General features: G+C 38.1%; 1 protein-coding gene across 1 annotated transcript in view; it reads left to right on the forward strand.

Moving 5' to 3' along the window:
• Positions 1-13,850, forward strand: part of NLRC5 (NLR family CARD domain containing 5) — a 306,174-nt gene that overhangs the window by 97,629 nt on the left and 194,695 nt on the right. The window lies entirely within an intron of this gene.

Consider the following 13,850-nt stretch of genomic DNA (forward strand, 5'->3'; position numbering starts at 1 on the left):
TTTGTCTGCATCTAGCTCTGAAAAAATATTTGGCCTTCTAGCAGTGTGTGGGACTTGGTCTATTAGTCCATCTATACTGACCTCCATCAGGTTGCAAACTGAATATAATTTTTTTCTGCATCTAGCTCTGAAAAAATATTTGGCCTTCTAGCAGTGTGTGGGACTTTCTCTATTAGTCCGTCTATACTGACCTCCATCAGGTTGCAAATTAAAAATAGGTTTTTGTCTGCATCTAGCTCTGAAAAAATATTTGGCCTTCTAGCAGTGTGTGGGACTTTCTCTATTAGTCCATCTATACTGACCTCCATCAGGTTGCAAACTGAATATATTTTTTTTCTGCATCTACCTCTGAAAAAATATTTGGGCTTCTAGCTGTGTGTAGGACTTGTTCTATTAGTCCATCTATACTGACCTCCATCAGGTTGCAAACTGAATACAATTTTTTTCTGCATCTACCTCTGAAAAAATATTTGGGCTTCTAGCTGTGTGTGGGACTTGTTCTATTAGTCCATCTATACTGACCTCCATCAGGTTGCAAACTGAATATAATTTTTTTCTGCATCTAGCTCTGAAAAAATATTTGGCCTTCTAGCAGTGTGTGGGACTTTCTCTATTAGTCCATCTATACTGACCTCCATCAGGTTGCAAATTAAAAATAATTTTTTGTCTGCATCTAGCTCTGAAAAAATATTTGGCCTTCTAGCAGTGTGTGGGACTTTCTCTATTAGTCCATCTATACTGACCTCCATCAGGTTGCAAACTGAATATATTTTTTTTCTGCATCTACCTCTGAAAAAATATTGGGCTTCTAGCTGTGTGTGGGACTTGTTCTATTAATCCATCTATACAGACCTCCATCAGGTTGCAAACTGAATATAATTTTTTTCTGCATCTACCTCTGAAAAAATATTTGGGCTTCTAGCTGTGTGTGGGACTTGTTCTATTAGTCCATCTATACTGACCTCCATCAGGTTGCAAACTGAATATAATTTTTTTCTGCATCTAGCTCTGAAAAAATATTTGGCCTTCTAGCAGTGTGTGGGACTTTCTCTATTAGTCCATCTATACTGACCTCCATCAGGTTGCAAATTAAAAATAATTTTTATCGGCATCTAGCTCTGAAAAAATATTTGGCCTTCTAGCAGTGTGTGGGACTTTCTCTATTAGTCCATCTATACTGACCTCCATCAGGTTGCAAATTCAAAATAATTTTTTGTCTGCATCTAGCTCTGAAAAAATATTTGGCCTTCTAGCAGTGTGTGGGACTTGGTCTATTAGTCCATCTATACTGACCTCCATCAGGTTGCAAACTGAATATAATTTTTTTCTGCATCTAGCTCTGAAAAAATATTTGGCCTTCTAGCAGTGTGTGGGACTTTCTCTATTAGTCCATCTATACTGACCTCCATCAGGTTGCAAATTAAAAATATTTTTTATCTGCATCTAGCTCTGAAAAAATATTTGGCCTTCTAGCAGTGTGTGGGACTTTCTCTATTAGTCCATCTATACTGACCTCCATCAGGTTGCAAATTCAAAATAATTTTTTGTCTGCATCTAGCTCTGAAAAAATATTTGGCCTTCTAGCAGTGTGTGGGACTTGGTCTATTAGTCCATCTATACTGACCTCCATCAGGTTGCAAACTGAATATAATTTTTTTCTGCATCTAGCTCTGAAAAAATATTTGGCCTTCTAGCAGTGTGTGGGATTTTCTCTATTAGTCCGTCTATACTGACCTCCATCAGGTTGCAAATTAAAAATAATTTTTTGTCTGCATCTAGCTCTGAAAAAATATTTGGCCTTCTAGCAGTGTGTGGGACTTTCTCTATTAGTCCATCTATACTGACCTCCATCAGGTTGCAAACTGAATATATTTTTTTTCTGCATCTACCTCTGAAAAAATATTTGGGCTTCTAGCTGTGTGTAGGACTTGTTCTATTAGTCCATCTATACTGACCTCCATCAGGTTGCAAACTGAATACAATTTTTTTCTGCATCTACCTCTGAAAAAATATTTGGGCTTCTAGCTGTGTGTGGGACTTGTTCTATTAGTCCATCTATACTGACCTCCATCAGGTTGCAAACTGTATATAATTTTTTTCTGCATCTAGCTCTGAAAAAATATTTGTCCTTCTAGCAGTGTGTGGGACTTTCTCTATTAGTCCATCTATACTGACCTCCATCAGGTTGCAAATTAAAAATAATTTTTTGTCTGCATCTAGCTCTGAAAAAATATTTGGCCTTCTAGCAGTGTGTGGGACTTTCTCTATTAGTCCATCTATACTGACCTCCATCAGGTTGCAAACTGAATATAATTTTTTTCTGCATCTACCTCTGAAAAAATATTTGGGCTTCTAGCTGTGTGTGGGACTTGTTCTATTAGTCCATCTATACTGACCTCCATCAGGTTGCAAACTGAATATAATTTTTTTCTGCATCTAGCTCTGAAAAATTATTTGGCCTTCTAGCAGTGTGTGGGACTTTCTCTATTAGTCCATCTATACTGACCTCCATCAGGTTGCAAATTAAAAATAATTTTTATCTGCATCTAGCTCTGAAAAAATATTTGGCCTTCTAGCAGTGTGTGGGACTTTCTCTATTAGTCCATCTATACTGACCTCCATCAGGTTGCAAATTCAAAATAATTTTTTGTCTGCATCTAGCTCTGAAAAAATATTTGGCCTTCTAGCAGTGTGTGGGACTTTCTCTATTAGTCCATCTATACTGACCTCCATCAGGTTGCAAACTGAATATATTTTTTTTCTGCATCTACCTCTGAAAAAATATTGGGCTTCTAGCTGTGTGTGGGACTTGTTCTATTAGCCCATCTATACAGACCTCCATCAGGTTGCAAACTGAATATATTTTTTTTCTGCATCTACCTCTGAAAAAATATTTGGGCTTCTAGCTGTGTGTGGGACTTGTTCTATTAATCCATCTATACAGACCTCCATCAGGTTGCAAACTGAATATAATTTTTTTCTGCATCTACCTCTGAAAAAATATTTGGGCTTCTAGCTGTGTGTGGGACTTGATCTATTAGTCCATCTATACTGACCTCCATCAGGTTGCAAACTGAATATAATTTTTTTCTGCATCTAGCTCTGAAAAAATATTTGGCCTTCTAGCAGTGTGTGGGACTTTCTCTATTAGTCCGTCTATACTGACCTCCATCAGGTTGCAAATTAAAAATAATTTTTTGTCTGCATCTAGCTCTGAAAAAATATTTGGCCTTCTAGCAGTGTGTGGGACTTTCTCTATTAGTCCATCTATACTGACCTCCATCAGGTTGCAAACTGAATATATTTTTTTTCTGCATCTACCTCTGAAAAAATATTTGGGCTTCTAGCTGTGTGTAGGACTTGTTCTATTAGTCCATCTATACTGACCTCCATCAGGTTGCAAACTGAATACAATTTTTTTCTGCATCTACCTCTGAAAAAATATTTGGGCTTCTAGCTGTGTGTGGGACTTGTTCTATTAGTCCATCTATACTGACCTCCATCAGGTTGCAAACTGAATATATTTTTTTTCTGCATCTAGCTCTGAAAAAATATTTGGCCTTCTAGCAATGTGTGGGACTTTCTCTATTAGTCCATCTATACTGACCTCCATCAGGTTGCAAATTCAAAATAATTTTTTGTCTGCATCTAGCTCTGAAAAAATATTTGGCCTTCTAGCAGTGTGTGGGACTTTCTCTATTAGTCCATCTATACTGACCTCCATCAGGTTGCAAACTGAATATATTTTTTTTCTGCATCTACCTCTAAAAAAATATTGGGCTTCTAGCTGTGTGTGGGACTTGTTCTATTAATCCATCTATACAGACCTCCATCAGGTTGCAAACTGAATATAATTTTTTTCTGCATCTACCTCTGAAAAAATATTTGGGCTTCTAGCTGTGTGTGGGACTTGTTCTATTAGTCCATCTATACTGACCTCCATCAGGTTGCAAACTGAATATAATTTTTTTCTGCATCTAGCTCTGAAAAAATATTTGGCCTTCTAGCAGTGTGTGGGACTTTCTCTATTAGTCCATCTATACTGACCTCCATCAGGTTGCAAATTAAAAATAATTTTTATCTGCATCTAGCTCTGAAAAAATATTTGGCCTTCTAGCAGTGTGTGGGACTTTCTCTATTAGTCCATCTATACTGACCTCCATCAGGTTGCAAATTCAAAATAATTTTTTGTCTGCATCTAGCTCTGAAAAAATATTTGGCCTTCTAGCAGTGTGTGGGACTTTTTCTATTAGTCCATCTATACTGACCTCCATCAGGTTGCAAATTGAATATAATTTTTTTCTGCATCTAGCTCTGAAAAAATATTTGGCCTTCTAGCAGTGTGTGGGACTTTCTCTATTAGTCCGTCTATACTGACCTCCATCAGGTTGCAAATTAAAAATAATTTTTTGTCTGCATCTAGCTCTGAAAAAATATTTGGCCTTCTAGCAGTGTGTGGGACTTTCTCTATTAATCCATCTATACTGACCTCCATCAGGTTGCAAACTGAATATATTTTTTTTCTGCATCTACCTCTGAAAAAATATTTGGGCTTCTAGCTGTGTGTAGGACTTGTTCTATTAGTCCATCTATACTGACCTCCATCAGGTTGCAAACTGAATACAATTTTTTTCTGCATCTACCTCTGAAAAAATATTTGGGCTTCTAGCTGTGTGTGGGACTTGTTCTATTAGTCCATCTATACTGACCTCCATCAGGTTGCAAACTGTATATAATTTTTTTCTGCATCTAGCTCTGAAAAAATATTTGGCCTTCTAGCAGTGTGTGGGACTTTCTCTATTAGTCCATCTATACTGACCTCCATCAGGTTGCAAATTAAAAATAATTTTTTGTCTGCATCTAGCTCTGAAAAAATATTTGGCCTTCTAGCACTGTGTGGGACTTTCTCTATTAGTCCATCTATACTGACCTCCATCAGGTTGCAAATTCAAAATAATTTTTTGTCTGCATCTAGCTCTGAAAAAATATTTGGCCTTCTAGCAGTGTGTGGGACTTTCTCTATTAGTCCATCTATACTGACCTCCATCAGGTTGCAAATTCAAAATAATTTTTTGTCTGCATCTAGCTCTGAAAAAATATTTGGCCTTCTAGCAGTGTGTGGGACTTGGTCTATTATTCCATCTATACTGACCTCCATCAGGTTGCAAACTGAATATAATTTTTTTCTGCATCTAGCTCTGAAAAAATATTTGGCCTTCTAGCAGTGTGTGGGACTTTCTCTATTAGTCCATCTATACTGACCTCCATCAGGTTGCAAATTAAAAATATTTTTTATCTGCATCTAGCTCTGAAAAAATATTTGGCCTTCTAGCAGTCTGTGGGACTTTCTCTATTAGTCCATCTATACTGACCTCCATCAGGTTGCAAATTCAAAATAATTTTTTGTCTGCATCTAGCTCTGAAAAAATATTTGGCCTTCTAGCAGTGTGTGGGACTTGGTCTATTAGTCCATCTATACTGACCTCCATCAGGTTGCAAACTGAATATAATTTTTTTCTGCATCTAGCTCTGAAAAAATATTTGGCCTTCTAGCAGTGTGTGGGACTTTCTCTATTAGTCCGTCTATACTGACCTCCATCAGGTTGCAAATTAAAAATAATTTTTTGTCTGCATCTAGCTCTGAAAAAATATTTGGCCTTCTAGCAGTGTGTGGGACTTTCTCTATTAGTCCATCTATACTGACCTCCATCAGGTTGCAAACTGAATATATTTTTTTTCTGCATCTACCTCTGAAAAAATATTTGGGCTTCTAGCTGTGTGTAGGACTTGTTCTATTAGTCCATCTATACTGACCTCCATCAGGTTGCAAACTGAATACAATTTTTTTCTGCATCTACCTCTGAAAAAATATTTGGGCTTCTAGCTGTGTGTGGGACTTGTTCTATTAGTCCATCTATACTGACCTCCATCAGGTTGCAAACTGAATATAATTTTTTTCTGCATCTAGCTCTGAAAAAATATTTGGCCTTCTAGCAGTGTGTGGGACTTTCTCTATTAGTCCATCTATACTGACCTCCATCAGGTTGCAAATTAAAAATAATTTTTTGTCTGCATCTAGCTCTGAAAAAATATTTGGCCTTCTAGCAGTGTGTGGGACTTTCTCTATTAGTCCATCTATACTGACCTCCATCAGGTTGCAAACTGAATATATTTTTTTTCTGCATCTACCTCTGAAAAAATATTGGGCTTCTGGCTGTGTGTGGGACTTGTTCTATTAATCCATCTATACAGACCTCCATCAGGTTGCAAACTGAATATAATTTTTTTCTGCATCTACCTCTGAAAAAATATTTGGGCTTCTAGCTGTGTGTGGGACTTGTTCTATTAGTCCATCTATACTGACCTCCATCAGGTTGCAAACTGAATATAATTTTTTTCTGCATCTAGCTCTGGAAAAATATTTGGCCTTCTAGCAGTGTGTGGGACTTTCTCTATTAGTCCATCTATACTGACCTCCATCAGGTTGCAAATTAAAAATAATTTTTATCTGCATCTAGCTCTGAAAAAATATTTGGCCTTCTAGCAGTGTGTGGGACTTTCTCTATTAGTCCATCTATACTGACCTCCATCAGGTTGCAAATTCAAAATAATTTTTTGTCTGCATCTAGCTCTGAAAAAATATTTGGCCTTCTAGCAGTGTGTGGGACTTTCTCTATTAGTCCATCTATACTGACCTCCATCAGGTTGCAAACTGAATATATTTTTTTTCTGCATCTACCTCTGAAAAAATATTGGGCTTCTAGCTGTGTGTGGGACTTGTTCTATTAGCCCATCTATACAGACCTCCATCAGGTTGCAAACTGAATATATTTTTTTTCTGCATCTACCTCTGAAAAAATATTTGGGCTTCTAGCTGTGTGTGGGACTTGTTCTATTAATCCATCTATACAGACCTCCATCAGGTTGCAAACTGAATATAATTTTTTTCTGCATCTACCTCTGAAAAAATATTTGGGCTTCTAGCTGTGTGTGGGACTTGTTCTATTAGTCCATCTATACTGACCTCCATCAGGTTGCAAACTGAATATAATTTTTTTCTGCATCTAGCTCTGAAAAAATATTTGGCCTTCTAGCAGTGTGTGGGACTTTCTCTATTAGTCCATCTATACTGACCTCCATCAGGTTGCAAACTGAATATAATTTTTTTCTGCATCTAGCTCTGAAAAAATATTTGGCCTTCTAGCAGTGTGTGGGACTTTCTCTATTAGTCCATCTATACTGACCTCCATCAGGTTGCAAATTCAAAATAATTTTTTGTCAGCATCTAGCTCTGACAAAATATTTGGCCTTCTAGCAGTGTGTGGGACTTGGTCTATTAGTCCATCTATACTGACCTCCATCAGGTTGCAAACTGAATATAATTTTTTTCTGCATCTAGCTCTGAAAAAATATTTGGCCTTCTAGCTGTGTGTGGGACTTTCTCTATTAGTCCATCTATACTGACCTCCATCAGGTTGCATATTAAAAATAATTTTTTTGTCTGCATCTAGCTCTGAAAAAAATATTTGGCCTTCTAGCAGTGTGTGGGACTTTCTCTATTAGTCCATCTATACTGACCTCCATCAGGTTGCAAACTGAATATATTTTTTTTCTGCATCTACCTCTGAAAAAATATTTGGGCTTCTAGCTGTGTGTAGGACTTGTTCTATTAGTCCATCTATACTGACCTCCATCAGGTTGCAAACTGAATACAATTTTTTTCTGCATCTACCTCTGAAAAAATATTTGGGCTTCTAGCTGTGTGTGGGACTTGTTCTATTAGTCCATCTATACTGACCTCCATCAGGTTGCAAACTGAATATAATTTTTTTCTGCATCTAGCTCTGAAAAAATATTTGGCCTTCTAGCAGTGTGTGGGACTTTCTCTATTAGTCCATCTATACTGACCTCCATCAGGTTGCAAATTAAAAATAATTTTTTGTCTGCATCTAGCTCTGAAAAAATATTTGGCCTTCTAGCAGTGTGTGGGACTTTCTCTATTAGTCCATCTATACTGACCTCCATCAGGTTGCAAACTGAATATATTTTTTTTCTGCATCTACCTCTGAAAAAATATTGGGCTTCTAGCTGTGTGTGGGACTTGTTCTATTAATCCATCTATACAGACCTCCATCAGGTTGCAAACTGAATATAATTTTTTTCTGCATCTACCTCTGAAAAAATATTTGGGCTTCTAGCTGTGTGTGGGACTTGTTCTATTAGTCCATCTATACTGACCTCCATCAGGTTGCAAACTGAATATAATTTTTTTCTGCATCTAGCTCTGAAAAAATATTTGGCCTTCTAGCAGTGTGTGGGACTTTCTCTATTAGTCCATCTATACTGACCTCCATCAGGTTGCAAATTAAAAATAATTTTTTGTCTGCATCTAGCTCTGAAAAAATATTTGGCCTTCTAGCAGTGTGTGGGACTTTCTCTATTAGTCCATCTATACTGACCTCCATCAGGTTGCAAACTGAATATATTTTTTTTCTGCATCTACCTCTGAAAAAATATTGGGCTTCTGGCTGTGTGTGGGACTTGTTCTATTAATCCATCTATACAGACCTCCATCAGGTTGCAAACTGAATATAATTTTTTTCTGCATCTACCTCTGAAAAAATATTTGGGCTTCTAGCTGTGTGTGGGACTTGTTCTATTAGTCCATCTATACTGACCTCCATCAGGTTGCAAACTGAATATAATTTTTTTCTGCATCTAGCTCTGAAAAAATATTTGGCCTTCTAGCAGTGTGTGGGACTTTCTCTATTAGTCCATCTATACTGACCTCCATCAGGTTGCAAATTAAAAATAATTTTTATCTGCATCTAGCTCTGAAAAAATATTTGGCCTTCTAGCAGTGTGTGGGACTTTCTCTATTAGTCCATCTATACTGACCTCCATCAGGTTGCAAATTCAAAATAATTTTTTGTCAGCATCTAGCTCTGACAAAATATTTGGCCTTCTAGCAGTGTGTGGGACTTGGTCTATTAGTCCATCTATACTGACCTCCATCAGGTTGCAAACTGAATATAATTTTTTTCTGCATCTAGCTCTGAAAAAATATTTGGCCTTCTAACTGTGTGTGGGACTTTCTCTATTAGTCCATCTATACTGACCTCCATCAGGTTGCAAATTAAAAATAATTTTTTTGTCTGCATCTAGCTCTGAAAAAAATATTTGGCCTTCTAGCAGTGTGTGGGACTTTCTCTATTAGTCCATCTATACTGACCTCCATCAGGTTGCAAACTGAATATATTTTTTTTCTGCATCTACCTCTGAAAAAATATTTGGGCTTCTAGCTGTGTGTAGGACTTGTTCTATTAGTCCATCTATACTGACCTCCATCAGGTTGCAAACTGAATACAATTTTTTTCTGCATCTACCTCTGAAAAAATATTTGGGCTTCTAGCTGTGTGTGGGACTTGTTCTATTAGTCCATCTATACTGACCTCCATCAGGTTGCAAACTGAATATAATTTTTTTCTGCATCTAGCTCTGAAAAAATATTTGGCCTTCTAGCAGTGTGTGGGACTTTCTCTATTAGTCCATCTATACTGACCTCCATCAGGTTGCAAATTAAAAATAATTTTTTGTCTGCATCTAGCTCTGAAAAAATATTTGGCCTTCTAGCAGTGTGTGGGACTTTCTCTATTAGTCCATCTATACTGACCTCCATCAGGTTGCAAACTGAATATATTTTTTTTCTGCATCTACCTCTGAAAAAATATTGGGCTTCTAGCTGTGTGTGGGACTTGTTCTATTAATCCATCTATACAGACCTCCATCAGGTTGCAAACTGAATATAATTTTTTTCTGCATCTACCTCTGAAAAAATATTTGGGCTTCTAGCTGTGTGTGGGACTTGTTCTATTAGTCCATCTATACTGACCTCCATCAGGTTGCAAACTGAATATAATTTTTTTCTGCATCTAGCTCTGAAAAAATATTTGGCCTTCTAGCAGTGTGTGGGACTTTCTCTATTAGTCCATCTATACTGACCTCCATCAGGTTGCAAATTAAAAATAATTTTTATCTGCATCTAGCTCTGAAAAAATATTTGGCCTTCTAGCAGTGTGTGGGACTTTCTCTATTAGTCCATCTATACTGACCTCCATCAGGTTGCAAATTCAAAATAATTTTTTGTCTGCATCTAGCTCTGAAAAAATATTTGGCCTTCTAGCAGTGTGTGGGACTTGGTCTATTATTCCATCTATACTGACCTCCATCAGGTTGCAAACTGAATATAATTTTTTTCTGCATCTAGCTCTGAAAAAATATTTGGCCTTCTAGCAGTGTGTGGGACTTTCTCTATTAGTCCATCTATACTGACCTCCATCAGGTTGCAAATTAAAAATATTTTTTATCTGCATCTAGCTCTGAAAAAATATTTGGCCTTCTAGCAGTGTGTGGGACTTTCTCTATTAGTCCATCTATACTGACCTCCATCAGGTTGCAAATTCAAAATAATTTTTTGTCTGCATCTAGCTCTGAAAAAATATTTGGCCTTCTAGCAGTGTGTGGGACTTGGTCTATTAGTCCATCTATACTGACCTCCATCAGGTTGCAAACTGAATATAATTTTTTTCTGCATCTAGCTCTGAAAAAATATTTGGCCTTCTAGCAGTGTGTGGGACTTTCTCTATTAGTCCGTCTATACTGACCTCCATCAGGTTGCAAATTAAAAATAATTTTTTGTCTGCATCTAGCTCTGAAAAAATATTTGGCCTTCTAGCAGTGTGTGGGACTTTCTCTATTAGTCCATCTATACTGACCTCCATCAGGTTGCAAACTGAATATATTTTTTTTCTGCATCTACCTCTGAAAAAATATTTGGGCTTCTAGCTGTGTGTAGGACTTGTTCTATTAGTCCATCTATACTGACCTCCATCAGGTTGCAAACTGAATACAATTTTTTTCTGCATCTACCTCTGAAAAAATATTTGGGCTTCTAGCTGTGTGTGGGACTTGTTCTATTAGTCCATCTATACTGACCTCCATCAGGTTGCAAACTGAATATAATTTTTTTCTGCATCTAGCTCTGAAAAAATATTTGGCCTTCTAGCAGTGTGTGGGACTTTCTCTATTAGTCCATCTATACTGACCTCCATCAGGTTGCAAATTAAAAATAATTTTTTGTCTGCATCTAGCTCTGAAAAAATATTTGGCCTTCTAGCAGTGTGTGGGACTTTCTCTATTAGTCCATCTATACTGACCTCCATCAGGTTGCAAACTGAATATATTTTTTTTCTGCATCTACCTCTGAAAAAATATTGGGCTTCTGGCTGTGTGTGGGACTTGTTCTATTAATCCATCTATACAGACCTCCATCAGGTTGCAAACTGAATATAATTTTTTTCTGCATCTACCTCTGAAAAAATATTTGGGCTTCTAGCTGTGTGTGGGACTTGTTCTATTAGTCCATCTATACTGACCTCCATCAGGTTGCAAACTGAATATAATTTTTTTCTGCATCTAGCTCTGAAAAAATATTTGGCCTTCTAGCAGTGTGTGGGACTTTCTCTATTAGTCCATCTATACTGACCTCCATCAGGTTGCAAATTAAAAATAATTTTTATCTGCATCTAGCTCTGAAAAAATATTTGGCCTTCTAGCAGTGTGTGGGACTTTCTCTATTAGTCCATCTATACTGACCTCCATCAGGTTGCAAATTCAAAATAATTTTTTGTCTGCATCTAGCTCTGAAAAAATATTTGGCCTTCTAGCAGTGTGTGGGACTTGGTCTATTAGTCCATCTATACTGACCTCCATCAGGTTGCAAACTGAATATAATTTTTTTCTGCATCTAGCTCTGAAAAAATATTTGGCCTTCTAGCAGTGTGTGGGACTTTCTCTATTAGTCCATCTATACTGACCTCCATCAGGTTGCAAATTAAAAATATTTTTTATCTGCATCTAGCTCTGAAAAAATATTTGGCCTTCTAGCAGTGTGTGGGACTTTCTCTATTAGTCCATCTATACTGACCTCCATCAGGTTGCAAATTCAAAATAATTTTTTGTCTTCATCTAGCTCTGAAAAAATATTTGGCCTTCTAGCAGTGTGTGGGACTTGGTCTATTAGTCCATCTATACTGACCTCCATCAGGTTGCAAACTGAATATAATTTTTTTCTGCATCTAGCTCTGAAAAAATATTTGGCCTTCTAGCAGTGTGTGGGACTTTCTCTATTAGTCCGTCTATACTGACCTCCATCAGGTTGCAAATTAAAAATAATTTTTTGTCTGCATCTAGCTCTGAAAAAATATTTGGCCTTCTAGCAGTGTGTGGGACTTTCTCTATTAGTCCATCTATACTGACCTCCATCAGGTTGCAAACTGAATATATTTTTTTTCTGCATCTACCTCTGAAAAAATATTTGGGCTTCTAGCTGTGTGTAGGACTTGTTCTATTAGTCCATCTATACTGACCTCCATCAGGTTGCAAACTGAATACAATTTTTTTCTTCATCTACCTCTGAAAAAATATTTGGGCTTCTAGCTGTGTGTGGGACTTGTTCTATTAGTCCATCTATACTGACCTCCATCAGGTTGCAAATTGAATATAATTTTTTTCTGCATCTAACCCAGCCAATAGTTTTGGCCTAATACCACAGTTTGGCCACTCAGCTCTGCTCGGTTCCCATCCATTGTTTTTTTGTGCAAACAACTCCAGTGTTGTGAATTAGTTAACCACCAAAATGAGTGGAAAAAGGCCTGCTGCTGGTGGAAAGGGGAATAGGCGTGTTGGGAAGGGGAAAAAAGGTTGTGTCCGTGGGGTAGGTGTTAAAGCAACAGTAACATCTGCAGAAGAAAAACCATCTTCCAGCCAAACTAAAATGTCTACTTCTTTTAGCGGACAATGTGATAAGATCCCTTTCTTACGGCCACGCCAATCGCTACAAATTCCAGATGAGGCACAAAAACAGCAGGTGCTTCAACGGATATCAAGTGCTCCTTTAAGTGGACTCTCCTCCACATCAACTTCAACATCACAAATACTCCAGTCCTCAAAGGTGTCACCCCAATCGCACTTGCTTCCTCACAGCTCCCAAATCTCCAGCTGCCCGTCTGAGTATGAGGTAGAACAGATGGTTGAGTCTACAGAGCTGTTTACTCATACTATAGCCTCAGAATCAGAGGTCGGCTCCAGTGCTTCTGTGAATCCAGACGAGGAAATGATCTGCACTGATGCCCAGAATCTTTATGAGTCGGATCCAGGACCAGACGCAGAAGGTTCTGACCATAATGTAGACCCTCAGTCCCAAACTGTAAGTCCTGTTGGTGGAGACAATGAGGAAGACGATGATGAGACTCAAATACCTGATTGGAGCGACAACTTTAGTTTTTTGTCAGGGCAGGAACAGGTTGGCTCTGAGGACGACGGGTGTGATAACGCACAGGGTGATGATGATGAGGTTGGAGATCCCACTTACTGTCAACGTACAGTCAGCCAAGAGATGAGGTCAGCAGAGGAGGTGGAGGAAGATGCTAGTGACGACGAGGTCAGGTTGCGCCTTCCTGGACAGAGACGTAGTACTGGAAGCACGTCAACAACTGCATCCTCAAACACAACTCTGCCTCTCACCACAAGTCGTGGTGGCTCTTCAGGTCGCATGGGTGCTAAGCCTTGCATAGCCTGTGTGATTGGCAGGTCATCATTTTCTTTGGAGGTGGTAACACCAGCTGGTGTTGAGCGCTGTTAGACATCGATAGCACCACCTTTGGATCAAGGCAACCTAACATGTCCGCCTGCATCTTCCTCACAGACCGGCAGTTTGCCGGGGACACCCTTATCAACCCCGTCTAAGCACAATAGCCAGCCCTCGGTCCCTCAGATGTGGACAAGTAAAA

Source organism: Phyllobates terribilis, unplaced genomic scaffold (assembly GCF_046119375.1).
Source record: "Phyllobates terribilis strain yellow unplaced genomic scaffold, ASM4611937v1 Scaffold_13__5_contigs__length_258822181, whole genome shotgun sequence".
In the NCBI taxonomy this organism is placed as follows: domain Eukaryota; kingdom Metazoa; phylum Chordata; class Amphibia; order Anura; family Dendrobatidae; genus Phyllobates; species Phyllobates terribilis.